Source organism: Cavia porcellus, unplaced genomic scaffold (genome assembly GCF_034190915.1).
Source record: "Cavia porcellus strain 051 isolate PalLab524CR breed Dunkin Hartley unplaced genomic scaffold, mCavPor4.1 scaffold_10, whole genome shotgun sequence".
In the NCBI taxonomy this organism is placed as follows: Eukaryota; Metazoa; Chordata; class Mammalia; order Rodentia; family Caviidae; genus Cavia; species Cavia porcellus.
Window position 1 is genome coordinate 75,368,383 of NW_026947493.1, and position 16,455 is coordinate 75,384,837.

Consider the following 16,455-nt stretch of genomic DNA (forward strand, 5'->3'; position numbering starts at 1 on the left):
TTATGGAATAATTTAATTAAAACTGAGGAAACAGCAATGGACATTTACTTTTTATTTTAGATTACATCTCAAAATTATTTAATTATAAAGATACTATAAATTATATGCACATATTAGCTTTTGAAATATGAATTTCTCCTGATTAGAAAGTAGATATTCTTTGCTTAACAATTCACCAAACATAGAGTACTGAATTGTACTGCAACTCAGAGAACTGAATGGATATAAAGGGTATAGTTAAAGGGCCTTAACTAACTGAAAATTCAGCTCATTTTACAAAATAATTCTCAAGTACTGAAATGTGGAGACGATAGTATTAACTCTGACACGGAAGATCATGATTTTGTGTGTCACAAACCACCGAGTCAACAGTAATATTCTAGAGCTTGGGGGTCACTACAATAGGTCTATACTTCAATCTAAGGATTCTCTAGACTCTTCCCAAATTCCATAGATTAAAACACTTAATAAATAAATCCTAATTTATTATCCAATCTACGCACATTTTACAACGAGATGATTGTCCCTCTTACAATTATACTGAGCAAATTTTGACAAACATGCATTATTATGTTGAATTACGGGAGCGATACCTGTAGGGTCTTTGTTCCTCTTCTCTACTGGTCTGATTGAATTTATGTCTACGTAGCATAGAATAAAAAGAGTTCAGTTTTTAGAACAAGTAGCTGCTAGAACCAAACCATATTTTCTTGTCCTCATCAGTGCTGATAACTTACCAGTTATTTCTTTAAAAAACCTTGTAAATTGTCTTTCCCTTTTCCTTGTGTTTTAAGAGTCTTTTAAAAAATGTCCAATTTCCTGCATGCAGAGTCATTTATCATCCCATAATCAGCCTGTGTATGTCTGAGCTGATATAAATCCTCTCTCCAGTTTCTTCTTTTAATTTTCCCCACAATAGCTAATGGTAGTTAAAATAGTAATATGTGATGCCAAAATGATTGCATAAACAAAATTTTCCTCATATCTTTCTGTCTAAAAATTAATATTTTGCTTTTCTTATGGAGACTCTGAATTTAGTTTTTCAGAAAACCCATGGTGGCATAAACGTACCATGATATTTCGTGGACTCGTCTTTTCAATCAGAACTCTGCATGTCTCACATAGAGACCATGTCTTAATCCCAGTAGGTAACAGGGTTTAGATCACGGGTCTATTGTTGGGCAGGTTGTTCCAGAATATCCCACATACCAAGCATAATGCTACCACATCCATATTTCTGTGGGAGTATCTTACTGCTCAGCTAGTGAGATGGAACAATTTTCTTCTTTTTACATAGATTTTTCTCTCTTTTTCTACTACTCTCTCTGAATATCTAGCAGTAGAAGAAGGTATGAAATAACAGTCATAATAGATATTCCCCTTCACTTTTCAGTCTTTCGAAAAAAAAATTCAAAACCCTATGCATTACCTGATTATTTGAAGCAGGGATTCCCACGTATCTTTGATATTCTTCAGTGAAGTGACCCAACATTTTTATCCTGATTTTCAGGCTTTACTCTACACTGTATCGGTCCCCCAAGAAGTTGTTTAAGGAACAGTACTTAAAAGCACAGTATTAAAGGGTGGCATAGTGGTATGGTTTAGGTCCAGATGTCCTTCAAAAGTCTGCTGTATTAAGGTGAGGCTCACATTCTTATAACAGGAATAAGTTACGGGACATTATGCTCATCTGTGGATTTATCAACTGGTGAGTCCATTGGTGAATGTGTAGCTGGAAGTCAGGGCCTGGTCACAAGAGGTCCTTCACTGGGATGTGACCTGCAAGGGTGTGTCTTCCTCCTCTGCTCCTTTCTTTCTCTGCTTCCTGGTCACTATGAGCCAGCAGCTTCTCCACCATCCCAGGTTGGTGTTCTGTTTCTGTTTTGCAGTCATCTAACCATGTCGTAAAACAATGAACCAAAATAAACCACTCTTCCTTTAAGTTGTAGGTGCTGGGTATTGTGTGCAGCACTGAAAAAGTCACCGAGATACAATCATTCTGTCTTCCACATGGCTGTTGGTTTAATATGTGACTGCATGTTATTTTCAGGCACCAGGAAAAAAAGCACCACTGTTTAATAGTTCTATGCTGTCACCCTCTTCCAAGTGGCTTTCGTTTCTTGAAGGAAGGAATTTTTAAGAAGCAATCAAAGAATTTCATACATCACTCACCTCCTCATTGATTCCTCTTGACTTTCTACTTCAATCATTTCTTAGGGTAGAAATCTGTCATACGTATTCATTGGTAAATATCACATTTTACTTATTATTCAGTTTTGCTCTAAAAGTAACTACAGGTGTCATGATGTCCTCACAGCTTCCCAGCCTGTCCTTTAGCCATTTATTCCCCACCCAGAATCTTAAGTGGCAAAAAAGCTCTGATTACTTGTTTTCCTTGTTTCCCGATCAATATCAAAGTAATATTAAATTTATTTTTGTCATTGACATTGACTCAAAAAAGTCTCCATACTTAATGTTCTACAGTTTTCTTAAATCTTACAATCTGGTTAAATCTTGCAATCTAGTAAGTGAAGTGCTCAGCTTCCCCATAAGATACGCTGCTCTGAGCCTACCCAACCCACTAATAATGAGGCACTTGACTTTATTTAAGAATGGACTTTTCCCTACATAAAAGTAATAATTTTCAACTTCCACTGCAGTCTTCCACACTCACTATGAAAAGCTTAAAATTTTAATATTTGAAAACACGTCATATAACCATTCTTATAGGCTAAAATACAAATAGAAACATAATTTTAGAATAAACGTGTCTCAAATTCTCAAATTATATATATGTGTAAGTACATAGGTAATGTATGTGCCTATATATATATATATATATATATATTCATTTATAACTGTAGTAACATATAAAAGATAAATACAAATTTAATAAAGTTATAAATATATGTGTGTGTGTGTGTGTGTGTGTGTGTGTGTGTGTGTGTGTGTGTCTGTCCAAACAATGATTATTTTGTGGGGGAATGTACCTCTTTGCCTTGTTATATCCTGGGTTAAGAATGTCCAAAGGGTGTGGTGGCTGATTGGGTATACTTCTATTTGAGCTACTGTAACTCTTTTCTTTTTTATATTTTAATTAGGAAAATTTTTTCCACACTGCTTTAAATGTTGCTTTTTGTCTTCTGGTGTGAAGTAATCCAATGAATTGTTTTTGATGGCAAGGATGGAGCCATGTGTTTTCCACTAATTCAGAACAAAGTGCTTAAAAGCGGGCAGTCATTTGACAATGTTTGCCTACTTAGATTTATAAGTTAATTTTAGGTATCTTTGAAAATCCTTCTTGGATTAATTTTTTTTAAGTTTCAGGTCAAGATTATTTTTCAAAAATGTCCTTGCCCTTAAATAACATAAGAAAATATGAAATACTTGTTTCTCTGTATTGAAAAATATTTCATTTTTTTAAAAATACTGCAAGCATTCTTGAAATTTTAAAGTCCCATTTCACTCAAATCAACTATTCTGTTTTTCTGGCCACAATCATGACTTCAATTTGTCATCAATGGTATGTTTCCAATGTTAAGGCACTCATTTTAATCATCACTTTAAAAATTATTTTAATATTCCCTCAGTTGTTCTCTTTAAGCATTAGACTTGCTTGGTGGTAATTATACCTATTATACCATTAGACTATGCTTGGTGGTATAGCTTGTAATTAAGCTATATCATTTTTCTTTGTGAAGATGTAACTGAACTCAAAGTGACTGCATAATTATATATCTAAAGTATAACTTTAGCCTAAGTATACAATTCCATGCTAAAATCCTAAGCTATTAAGAGATAATATTACTTGATCAAATAATTAGTTATTAATTTAAGATTGTGATGTAAAGATGGAAAGTTACAGATGGAAAGTTACAACCTGAGGACCACACACATAGAAAACTCATTGTGATCAAATGTATTATACAGCTCCTATGCAGTCCTCCAAAATTTATCTGTAGTGATTTTACATGATATCTGTGTAACTCAGGGGCAGTACTGAAATCAATGAGTAGTAAAGCCACCCTAAAGGACATAATATCTTTACTCTGTAATTATTTTAGGGAGACTATAACCAGTATAAGTATTGTCTATAATTAAAAAACAAGATGCCTCAATTTATTTTGTGATGACATATCCCAGGACCTCTACTGGTCTGATGAACACCAACCCAGGCAAGGAGAGTCGAGATAATAGATCAGAGTTGATGTTAATGTAAAAACAGCTCATATAAAAGTTGTTTTACTTCTATAATGTATGCACTATCGAGTATAAAACGGAAAAAGAGAAGAGATCTGGCTAAGTAAAATATAATCATTAAAATATCAAATTCAATAGTTTTTGTATGTTATTGCCAGGTAAAGTATTAACTCACTGGATTATTTATGGAAAAAATTCAAACATAAATGAAGAGATAAAAAAATTGAAATGCTGTCTCAGAAATATAAAAGAAATAAGGAAATAGAAATTCAAATACCCTTATGGAAATATTAGAAAAATAGTTTTTGAAATAAATTAATCAAAGTTATTCCAAAACAAATGCTTAACCAAAGTAAGAGGAAGTTGTTTTACACAAAATGAAAATAAACTCCCAATACTTTTTCTCCAAATAATTGTAGGTGTGCTAGAACACACTTTTTACCTGAAAACTATTAGTTATTAGTGTTGAGATATTTTTAAAAAATCAGCTTTAAAGATAACATGGAGTACCTTAAATTTGCACCTTAGGAAAATAGAAGAATGAATATCAAAATCCAAATTAAATTAGAAGAAACCCCAGACCTAGTACTTGCTTTACCTCCAGGGCATTCTCCCCACCTATATGTTCATTGTGACTCAACTGTCACAAGGTCTAAATATATCCTGCGAGGCCACAAATAACGATAGTGCTGTGCGAGTGGGCAAAGAGGAAGAGCATAAATGAGACAGTGTCTAAAAAGATTTTTGTGTTTACTTTTAATTTGGTTAGCAGCACTGGAAATGATATAGATTAAAGGCGATCTTGACTAAGCTCACTGAGATGGTAAGAAATGTGGGTCAGGAACCCATCTCAAATTACTCTGAATCAGAAACCCTTGTTCCATGTTCCTTGAGAAAATTATAGATACTAAAATATTCCTGTGATTGTGTTGTTGCAAACCAGTTATTACACTGTCCCAAATAATCAAGAAGCAATAGCAAGGAAAAAAATATGGCTCTTCATATGACCAGGATAAATTGGCAATTTCCTTAATGGTCTAGTGTTTTTATAAGATCATATCTCACAGGAGCATTTCCCCTTGGCCTTTGAAATTGCACATAAAAGACATCTTGTTGCAAGACTTGATCATGCCTCATCAAATTCCATTATGTATTTAATTAAGATATTAATGAGACAACTCTGAAAATGAATGCGCAATTAATTTAGTAGTTTATTACTAATAGCCAAAAATATTAGCCCCTTACTCCTCTTTCCTGCACCATACAGAACGTGGTAAATTAATTTTCACTCACTGTTGTAAGTACTTTTCTTTATTACAGTATTTGTTACAACTCTTCATATATCTTCTGAGAACCATTTAGAAATGGATCATTTAACCTTCTAAAAACATAGCAGTATAATTTCAAAATTAGCTTTTTGCTCTTTCTGAAATGGAGCTTATTTAGTATCCTTCTTATTTAAGTTTAAGTTTCATGGCCCCTTCTTCACTTCAATACTTGTCGTAATAATAAGAGATAGGTAGACATCTACATACTGGTCACAAATGGTTTGCGTACCTAAAAGCTTTCATTTAAATTCAAATATTAATAATATTACAAATAAATCCAGTTTTAAAATATGACAAGTATGAACTGTCAAGTTCATGAAGTATGACGAGTATAATGAACTACAGTACCTACTGATATCAGTGTACCTTGATATCTGTAGAAATTAGCACTACAGAGTTCAACTGAATTATAAGGGGTACATCCAAGCACTGTGGAGCATGCCTGTAATTTAGCATTCAGAAGGCTGAGGCAGGAGCATCAGTGGGGGTTTGAGGCCAGCTTGTGCTGCACGATGAATTCAACATCAACTTGAGTAACACTGCAAGATCATGGCTCAATATATATGAAATACTCAATGTATATGACATTTACAAATACACAAATTTTTAAAATTAGAAAACATAAAATACAAATATTTAATTATAAAATTCAATTAGAATATTCAAATGACACAAACATTTAGTCTTCAATATAGACATGTGAATTTAGCAATATGATTTATAAATCATAAAACATAGACTAATAATCACTTAAACAATTATCATTTAAAATTTTCTTTTGTAGCACTGAAAAAACCAAGTAAGAATATATTCTGATAAAATGTATTACAAAGTGAGGTTACTTTGAATATAATTTTGAACCATTTAAAAATGGTTCAAGTTTTCAAAAAATTGAGCAAATTTTGTTAGATTGATCCATAATATTTCAAAGTTTATATTATTGAAAATCATATACCTGAATTTTATTCCCATCTTTCATTGCAAAGATGTAGAAATACAGTTGATTTTGTGTGTACTGATCTTATATTCTGCAATATTGCTCATTAATTCTAATAGGTTTTGGGGCAATTCTATGGAACTTTCTGTATAACCATTATATAAGCAAATAAACTTTGATGCATACTGAGGTACTGACATACATCTTGTATTATTTAATGAATTATATTGATTAAATGTCAAGCATAAAACCAATATTGAATTACTGTAATAAATCTTAATGTTCTGGGTATTTGACATATTTTACCTGATATATATATAATACATAATTTGCTAAAATTTATAAAACTTTTATGTGGAGTATTGATCTGAAGTTTTCTTGTTTTTCAATCTTTGTCTGGTTCTGTATCAGTGTAATTATCCACCATGTGTCCTGGAACATTATTTTTATTCATTGTACAATTTAGTGTCTTAATATTTTACTAAGGAATTTTTTCTGAATTCGTGACAAATATTAGTCTATAGCTTTGTATACTATACTTTATGTTGATTTTATAATACTGAATTTATAAAATTAAAAATAGCTTTGATTTTCCATAAGAGATTTTCTTAAAATGCTATGAATTTTTCTTAAATGTTTTAAAAAGTCTTCAATAATGCCATCCGAGACTAGGTGTATATTTCATTTACAAATTGACTTTTGTATTAGAAGATGAAATTATCTGTTTCTTCTTGACTGAAGCTTGATAGTACACAATTTTTGATAAACTAATCCATTTTCTCTAAGTGGCAGAACATCTAAGGATAAAATTTTTATAGTAATTTTATTATTAACTTATGATGTTAAAACTTGTTTTTATATCTTCTATTTTAGTCCTATTATCAGATTGTATGTTTACTTCCTATGTCTTTACATGATTGTGAGCCTTGAGGATGCATGTTTTATTGATTCTTTAAGAAGAATTTTTGTTTCAGATTCTCTATTGCTCTTCATCATCATTGGTTTTTATAATTTCAACTATTTATTCTACCTGTTAATTTGTAATTTTTAAAGATTATTAATTTTTAAGGTAGCAATTAAAATCATTAAGATTTCTTCTCTGTCATAGTGTGTCAGGGCTAATGTTTTTACTTTTAAAATATCCATGTTTCTATAAATTGGACTTACTGTAAACTTTAGATGTTTGAAATTATTTCAACTATATCGTTTTTTTATTTTAATTCAAGTATTTTGATTATATAAAATTAATTTGATTATTAATATTAAATGAGTGAAAGTCTCTCATTTTACAATATTGCTTATATTTTGTTTTCTTTTTTTCTGTTTTTAAAATTTCTGAAAGATTTAAGTAAATTTTCATAAATTTATTTTACTTCCAATGATCATTTCCAACTGTGTTGTTAATTTTTAAAATGGTTTTCTACTTTCTGATAAAGTTAAAATGAGAGTCATTTATCAGGTTTGTCATGTGTATTTTCTGCCCTAGTTCTAGAGTGATCCATTCCTTTTCTGAACTTTAGTTTGCTTCATGGAGAATGAGATTAGAAACCAACTTTTGGATGCTAACAGTCCTCATTACTGGGACATCTTGGTTTTTAATTCCACTCAAGCCACACATTCAAGAAATATATGTGGTAACACTCACCTGTGGCTATTCACACATCTGTAGATACTGCATTTGTAGCTTTGTAACTCTAATTCAATAACTATGCATGATTTTCCTTATCTGTTCACTTCCACCCCAAAATCAAGAAACCTGATGCTCACAATTTGCTATAAGTTTACTTCATTGTTAATTTGAAATGTGGGTATACTAACTGATAATACATTCCCTTTCCCATGGGAAATAATTTTGATAATTAGATTACAGTGTTTATGTACAAGTTTTTACCCTTCTTACTTATATCCCTTTTCATAGTTACTTAAATCAGCCCTCTTGCCTCCCTTTCCCATCAGCGACATTTTTTTCTCCTATATATTTGTAATACATTTGAGTTTTGCTGTTTTTTTAAAATTTTATTTTGTTTTTTTAAATTTTTTTTATTTAAAGAGAAAACAAAACAAAACAGTAAAAGGGTACAAGCAATATAGAATTAAAAAAAATAAACAATAAGAAATCACCAGTTAATAAATTACATATTATCATCTTAGAAATAGGTAATCAAGTTACAAAATTAAGCATACAAAGTAGACATTCAAACAGTGAAACTGAAAACAGTTGTGTTCAGGGATCCAATAAAAACTTAGTAATATGGTCATCTGTTTTACACACCTAAACATTCTTGCAGTTGTGTCCGTTAGAGCATTTTCTTTTCCTCCCTTTTCTTCAATAACATTTAAACATTTTGGGTTTTATTACTCCCACAGTTCTTATTACTTTTTTTTGGAAGACAATAAAACCAAATGTGACAAAACAAAGCAGAGTCAGTCAAAACAAAGGATGGACATAGTACATGATGTAAAAACAGAATACCAGGTAATCAACAACAGTTACCATAATGCCCTTTGCTACCTTAAAAAGAACTGTCTATATCATCAGGTATAATAAAATTGACCATAACAGTTCAGAAAAAAACCAATAAAACCTAAACTTTGGAGACATTACTGAACTTCAAAAGAAGATAATAGTGAAACCAGGATGGGCATCATAGTGAATCTTATTGCCTTCAGAGTAGTTGCCTATACCCTCAAAATTGATAATATCAAACAGAACAGAATAGAGTAAAATTAGTCAAAACAAGACGGTGAGAGCAATACGGGGCTTCACTTTGAGTTAATAGGAAATCAAAAAAGTTACTATAATATGTCCTGCTAATTTTTAAAAATGTTTCCCTTAATTTAAAAAATAATAAAATGAAAAAAAATTAAAAAGGGGGAGAATGAGATAAAAGAGTACATAGCAGCATAACAATACAGCTCAGAATAGAACAATTTAAGCAACATAGTGTTTCACCACAAGATAACCCAACTTAATAGTAGTTACCATAGTGTCTCTTTTCCTTGAAATATTTGAGTGTAATTTCACATACTATAGCATCAAACATATCAAGACTGTGTGAAACCATTCAAGAGGATGAAAGTATTTGAAGGTATTTAGAACCATCTAACAGAAAATGAACAATGGTTTGTATATTATCTCTTTGCCTATATAAAAATTTTTGTTTATACTATCACATTACTTTTTTTTTTTTTTTTTGGTCTTTTTTTCGTTTTTATCGGTACCTAGGATTGAACTCACGACTACCTGCTTGCAAGGCGGTTGCTTATGCTGCTGAGCTAAATCCCCAACCCCTATACTATCATATATAATAAAATCCAATAAGATACAACATGATAAAAGCAATGGAGACAGAAGAACAACAATTTGATGGGACTTCAAAACAAGGTGATACTAAATCAACACTATCTATTATGGTGTCATGTTTTCTTCAGAATAACTGTTCATATCATCACAGACAGTAATATCTAACAACCCAGAATAAAACCATTCCAATTAGTGAGTGAAAACTTTATAAGCTTTCAAAACCATATAATGGGGAATCATGATTACCATATACTTTTATGCATTTGTATCATTTCTTACACTAGGGAGACTATTTGGTATTCACACATGTGAGTTTGATTTATTTCACTTATGATTATGGTCTCAAGTTGTATCCATTTACTTATAAATATCTCAATTTGATCCTTCTTTATCGCTGAGTAGTAGTACTCCATTGTATAAAAATACCACAACTTTTTTATCCATTCCTCAGTTGATGGATACTTAGGTTGTTTCCAAGATCTGGCTATTGTAAATTGTACTGCTATAAACATGTATGCAATAGCTGGAGCAAATGGGACTTTCAATCCCAGCTTTTTGAGAAAATTTGCATTTCTTCTGGTGCAAAGATTGATATTTTTTAGAATTTATATACATTATAATTTGCTTTTTGTGCTGTAACCTTCTATAGATTTTGAAAAAAATATATACTGTTATGCACCACCCATTGCAGTGTTAGATTAGATTCAGTATCTGTGATATTCTCTGTTCTTCATCTATTCACAACTGAAACTCTCACTTACAAATTGGCAACCTGTAATAATTTTGAATTCTCTGTAATTTTGCCCTTTCTAGAATATAAAATTTATAATTGGCATATATTTATTTTATCATGTAAATATTTTTTTAAAGCATTCAATATTCATTTTGCTATGAGTTATCAGGAGTATTTTTTTATATTTATACGTAATATCTTGTAAAAATTCATTTGGCTAAATACCACATTGTTTTCAGTTGTGATTTTGAAATGTCTCTTAAAATTGTTTCTATGTTTGTGTGGATTTTTTCTAAATTTTTGTAGTGATAGTAAATATTGGCCTAAATGTACTGATTAGTTAGCCTAAACTTATTTATAGTCTGAGATTTTGATTAGCAATGAAAATGTTTTATCAATAATATTAGAGATAACATAGATAACTAACAATTACATCACAAACCGATTTCCACACATGAACACATAATTGACTGCAAGAATCTTGATTAACTTGTAGGTGTGTTGAGCAGATCCACAGGCTAAGTAGAGCCATTTGCAGGCATGTCTGCAAATTCCCAATCATCAATGCTTTTGGTAGATCAAAATTAATCATGCTAGAAGTACTTCCTCCTAGAAACATATGAAAACTAAAAACAAGGATCCCTTTTTTGTGAATGACTTCGTTTTTTATATACCAGTAATTCCAAGAATATTTTCAGTTTTATAATTGAAAAATAAATTTATAGTAATAAAATAAATCGGTAAGATCAAAATGCATTACTGCTACTATATTTAGTATATAAAAGAAAATAATAATTTGATTCTACCTCCAATGATGGTAATCTTGCATTCATGTCTGTTATTGTAAGTGCATTGTAATTTTGGCAAGTAAGTACCATCTAGAGTGCAACTAGTTTGCAAGGGAAAGAACAGTGTAATAAAAGAAATTTGAGATAATGAGATAATCAAAATGTTTTCATTATAAAAGAAATAATTGCAATGAATAAAATGAAGCATAATAATTACTGAATATAATTATGAATATATAGAAGAGAAATTAATACTCTAAGTAATTATAGGAAGTGTTTATTAAATATTATATGCTAAAATAAAGAGCATGAGTATTTGAATGTAGACTTACTTGAATTACCCTCATATTGTATGACTTGCTTTTCTTTTCTATTTTGTTTTGTTTTGTTAAGGATCTCACAATACAGCCAAGGTCAGCCTTGAAACAGTAGAGACCCTCCTGGTTTAGCATCCCAAATGCAATTACAGGTAAATGCTACCACACCTGACCATGCCTTTACTTTTAAATATTCTGTATATAATAGAATTTTAAATCTTTAATTTTTACTAGCAGACTATGATATCAAAGAGTACTATAGTTTTCCAAATTACTTTGAAGTAAAAAAGTGCACTGGACAATGTTACATGTACTTCTTTATTTTATAATAATGACAATAAAAATTATGCATTACTGAACACTTCTTAGTATACGGCACATGTATCATGGCATAGTATACATATGCCATGATAAGGCATATGTAAGTAACAACATATGTTTTGAGGTTCTAAGATTAAGAATAAAATTTCCTTATTTTATACTTTTCAATATAATTTAAACTTTATCATTGCGCATTGTGTATAGAGAAATTAATTCATACTCTATAATTTTCTGTCTTCATTTACTAAGGTTCCAGTTCCCTTGCCCTGGGGCTTTTTGTTTATTACTAATCATCAACAATGTTAGTTGCTAATATCACAGAGATTTTTGTGTTTTTCTTTTTTGCTGTCCTTTATATCTTTAAAAGCCTCATCTACTGTGGGGGAGAATTCTAGGTATGATGGGGAAAAAAAAAGAAATTACATTTGAACTTGGAGACGGAGAGAGCAGCCTCACAGTGGGAACTCAGCGGAGCACGCGAGTTCCCTCCTGATGAGAGACTGAGCTTCAGGAATGCAGTGGACTCAGCAGTACCTCAAACAGGGAAATGGGGCTTGTGCCCTTAGGACAGGGGTGTAAGCTGCAGAGTCCTGGCGTCAGTGCTCTTCCTCACTTCCCACACAGGGAGAAAATCAGCAGCATTGAAAGCTTTATCCCACTCTTATTAGTTTTAATCATAGCAGTCCAAGCCTGGAAACTACACACATGTCTTTTTCTAGCTGAATGGTTAAGTGGCTATGGGTGTAGGAATACTGTACCAATTTAGGTTGAAAATGTCTCCCCAAAGTCTGATATATTAGAGGAGATGGTGTTTTTAGGAAGTGGATCAAGGGACACTATACTTAGACGACTAATCATTTGCAGATCTCAGCTGGATTTTGGAATAGGAAGGAGGGGACTTCAGCAGTGAGTGGGTCACTGAGGGCAGGACCTGCAAGTGAACATTCTCATCCTGAGCTCCTCCTTCCTCACTCTGGTTCCTAGTTGCCACAGGTGAGCAGCTTGCTATGTTGCCACCATGCTATTTCTGCTTGGTGTCAGTCAACCATGAACTGCACCCTTTAAATATGTGAGTCTACATAAACCTGTTCCTTTAAGTCGCAGGTGATTGGTATTTTCTTCCAGGAAGGAGAAAGTGACTGATCCAAATATCACAAAATACCTCTAAGCAATATGAAGAAATGAATAGATGATCCAGTAACAACTTAGATGAGCCTTTAGAGGACTATAAAAGGTGAAGAAGCCTTCAATGAATAGACATTGCATCATTTGATTACATCATTTGTGAAAAAGAGTTATAGAGACAGATCACACTAACCACAGATTAGTAGCTATGAGGTTACAAGATTGGAAGTGATAGGGGGTATAAATACATAGAATGAGGTAGACTTTGGATCATGTTATAGGCAATATACTTACTGGGATTCTATTGGAACCAAGCGATACAAATGAAAAAAATGTCATATTGTCACAGACTCATACAAACACTCAAATGAGTGGATAGGCAAGTGAGGTTTTAATTATAAATTTTATGAACTCTATTTGCCTTGATTATGTACTATTATTTATGCATGATGTTACTACTGGTTGGAAGTAGCTAGTGAAAATGTATGTCTTTGCACTTTCTAGAAAAATTATTTCAAGAAGAGTTTGTTTTGTAAAGTCTATGGAAAGTTTTGATGTTTTTGTATTGTATGCTTTTCTTTATTTCATAGCCAATAAACCATCAATTGACTCAGCTTTTTTTTAATGCAAAGAGATACGTACATATTTATTGTACAATGCCAGCATAATTTTACAGGTATCTAAATAACTTTTATAGTACACATTTATACTACAATATTTCACTTAAAGCAGAGCAAATATAATACGATCTGTTGCCTAGAGTTGTTTCATATGAAATTTCTAGCACAATTTGTTTTATAACATTGTATGCTTCATTGATCTATGATTTAGAGTTTCTATCATGGAACATTGCTTCAAAAATCTATCACACTTGTCCTATGAGAAACAACTTTTGTTCTAGGATGGATGTTATGATGACAGAATTGTAATTTTTAACTTTTCAGAACTGTTGTTTTCACTGGAAGACTGGTTTTATTTGGTATGTAAAGATGACAAATCAATACAGCAAAGTCCAAGGAACACTGACTACAGTTAATGTGAATTTTTCATAGAGGTTAAGAATATTTTATTTACTTCTAAGTTAGTTATTATTATAAAGTTAAGAGGAAAGATGATAGTCTACTAAAATGGTATGAGCAAGAACATATCATGTTGGTGGTATTCAGTATATGAGGGCAGAGTATATAATAAAACCATGAAGGTAGAATTATAGTCACGCATAGGAAACCTCAGGATGAGTTGAAGCTCACATTCCTCATTTAACACGAAAGAAATGCAGTGGATTGTTATTTTCTATAAAGTATATGTGTGCATTCATTTTGGAATTCTGTTCAAAATGAAAACATAACAGTATAACCTATAATATATCATTTTTAAATTTGCTATGGACATGTTAATGAAATGTGATAAATCTGAAATCCAATCAGGTCCTTGCAGGCATTTGTAGTTTAACCTGAGATGACGTTTAAAGAGAAAACAGAACTATCCTTCAGAAATCAGTTTCCTGATGTTAACCCCTTTATTTTCCTTATTTAGTCTTTGTACCAGTGTTTTATCACAGTCACTACCATACTCATTTTAGAGACTACATTTTATATTAAAAAGGATAAGTAAACTGTAGAAATGTAAATTGATTTTCAGTGAAATATTTCAGAAGATGCTTTTGGTTTATTTCCTATGAAAGTTGCTAAGAGATTTTTAAGTAGCAGGAGAAATGGAAAATAACAAAAACACAAGACTTTATAAATTTACAATATATAAATTCAAAATTCTACATAATGCTTTATCAAATCTATCAAATTTTTGATAATATCTGCTTTCATAAAAATCATTGAGATACTGATTACTAATTTGTGCTTTTGGAAGAAAAAATGTCGAAAAGGAGAATCTTTAAAAAATCAAATATTAAAACTATAAGATATTCTTTAAGACATTCTAAAATGTAATTCTGATTAATAGTATATAAATTATCTGGTTAAAATATAGAAATGGAAACACAATCATTGTTAAAATTCCTGGAGACTTCATGGATACCAATGAATTGTTTATAAGAAAAGAAAAAAGAAAAAGAATAATTAATCAAATATTGATGAAGGCAAAGTTAGAGGACGCTACTTAACTTGAAGATTTCCTATTAAATTATAGTAATCAACATGGTATGGTGTTGGTAAAAGAATAAATATAAAATACATCCATGAAGCAGAATAGAGAGTTCACAAAGAATCCATGTAATCAGTCAGTGACTTTGATGAATGATAAAGTTAATTCAATAGGAAAGTGGTGGTTTTCAATAAATGGTGTAGAAGAGTTGGGGGCAGTCATGGAAAATAATAATTATTATTGTCCTTAATCTGAATATTGACCCTTAATAATTAACAAACCCAAAACTCATCATACATACAAATATAAAATGCCAAGTTACAGAGTCAGGCATATAGCTCAGTGGCATAGATACCTGCCTAGTAAGCAAACATCATGAGTTTGATTTCTGGTACCATTAAAAAAAACAAACAAGAAAAAGAAAAAGAACTTCTAGAGAATCAGGGAAAAAGATTAACCAACAGAATATTAAGGAAGATACAAAGATAGTAAGTCTATGAAATATATTGAGTGTGGTATATAACATTGCAAATAAAATAATCATGGGATACCAATACATGGATATCAGAACAGCTCAAATGTAGAAAATTTTCAGCACCAAATATTGTTGAAAGAGTGGAGCAAGAGGAATTGTCCTTCCTTTTTGGTGAGAATACAATGGTACAGGGTGTTGTAAGAGCTGGTCATTTTCTAATAAAGCCACAAAGAGACTTCCTATGTGATCCAGCAATCATTTCCCCAGGGTTATACTAAAATGAGATGAAAACTTCTCACCCCAAAAATTGCACTTATGTGTTTTCAGTAGACTTTTTCATAATTGTCAGAAATTGGAAGCAAGCAAGATGACCTTCAATGGGTTATTGGATAAAATTTGGTACAGTGTGTCTCTTCAAAGAGATACTGTTCTGTGAAAGTTTGAAAGAAAGAAACAATTCATCAACCAATATACACCTACAAGGATCTTAATGGTGTTTTTCTAAGACAAATATGAAAATGTAGAAAGTCACTATATGATTTTAACACATGACATTCTAGAAAAGACATATCTGTATAAAAATAGTAAAAATATCACAATTTCAGAGGCACACTGGGAGCATAAATAGATGGGTGCTAGGGGACAGGTGTGGCAGTGATACTGCTTTTCCTGTCTGATACTCTCACAGAGCACAGGTGACATTTTGCATTTGTCATAACTCAGAGAACTTTAACAACACAAACAATGGGCCCTAATGCAGACTATGGAACATGGTTATAAATAATCAATCAATTCTGACTTATTAATTGCTACAAATGTACTGTACA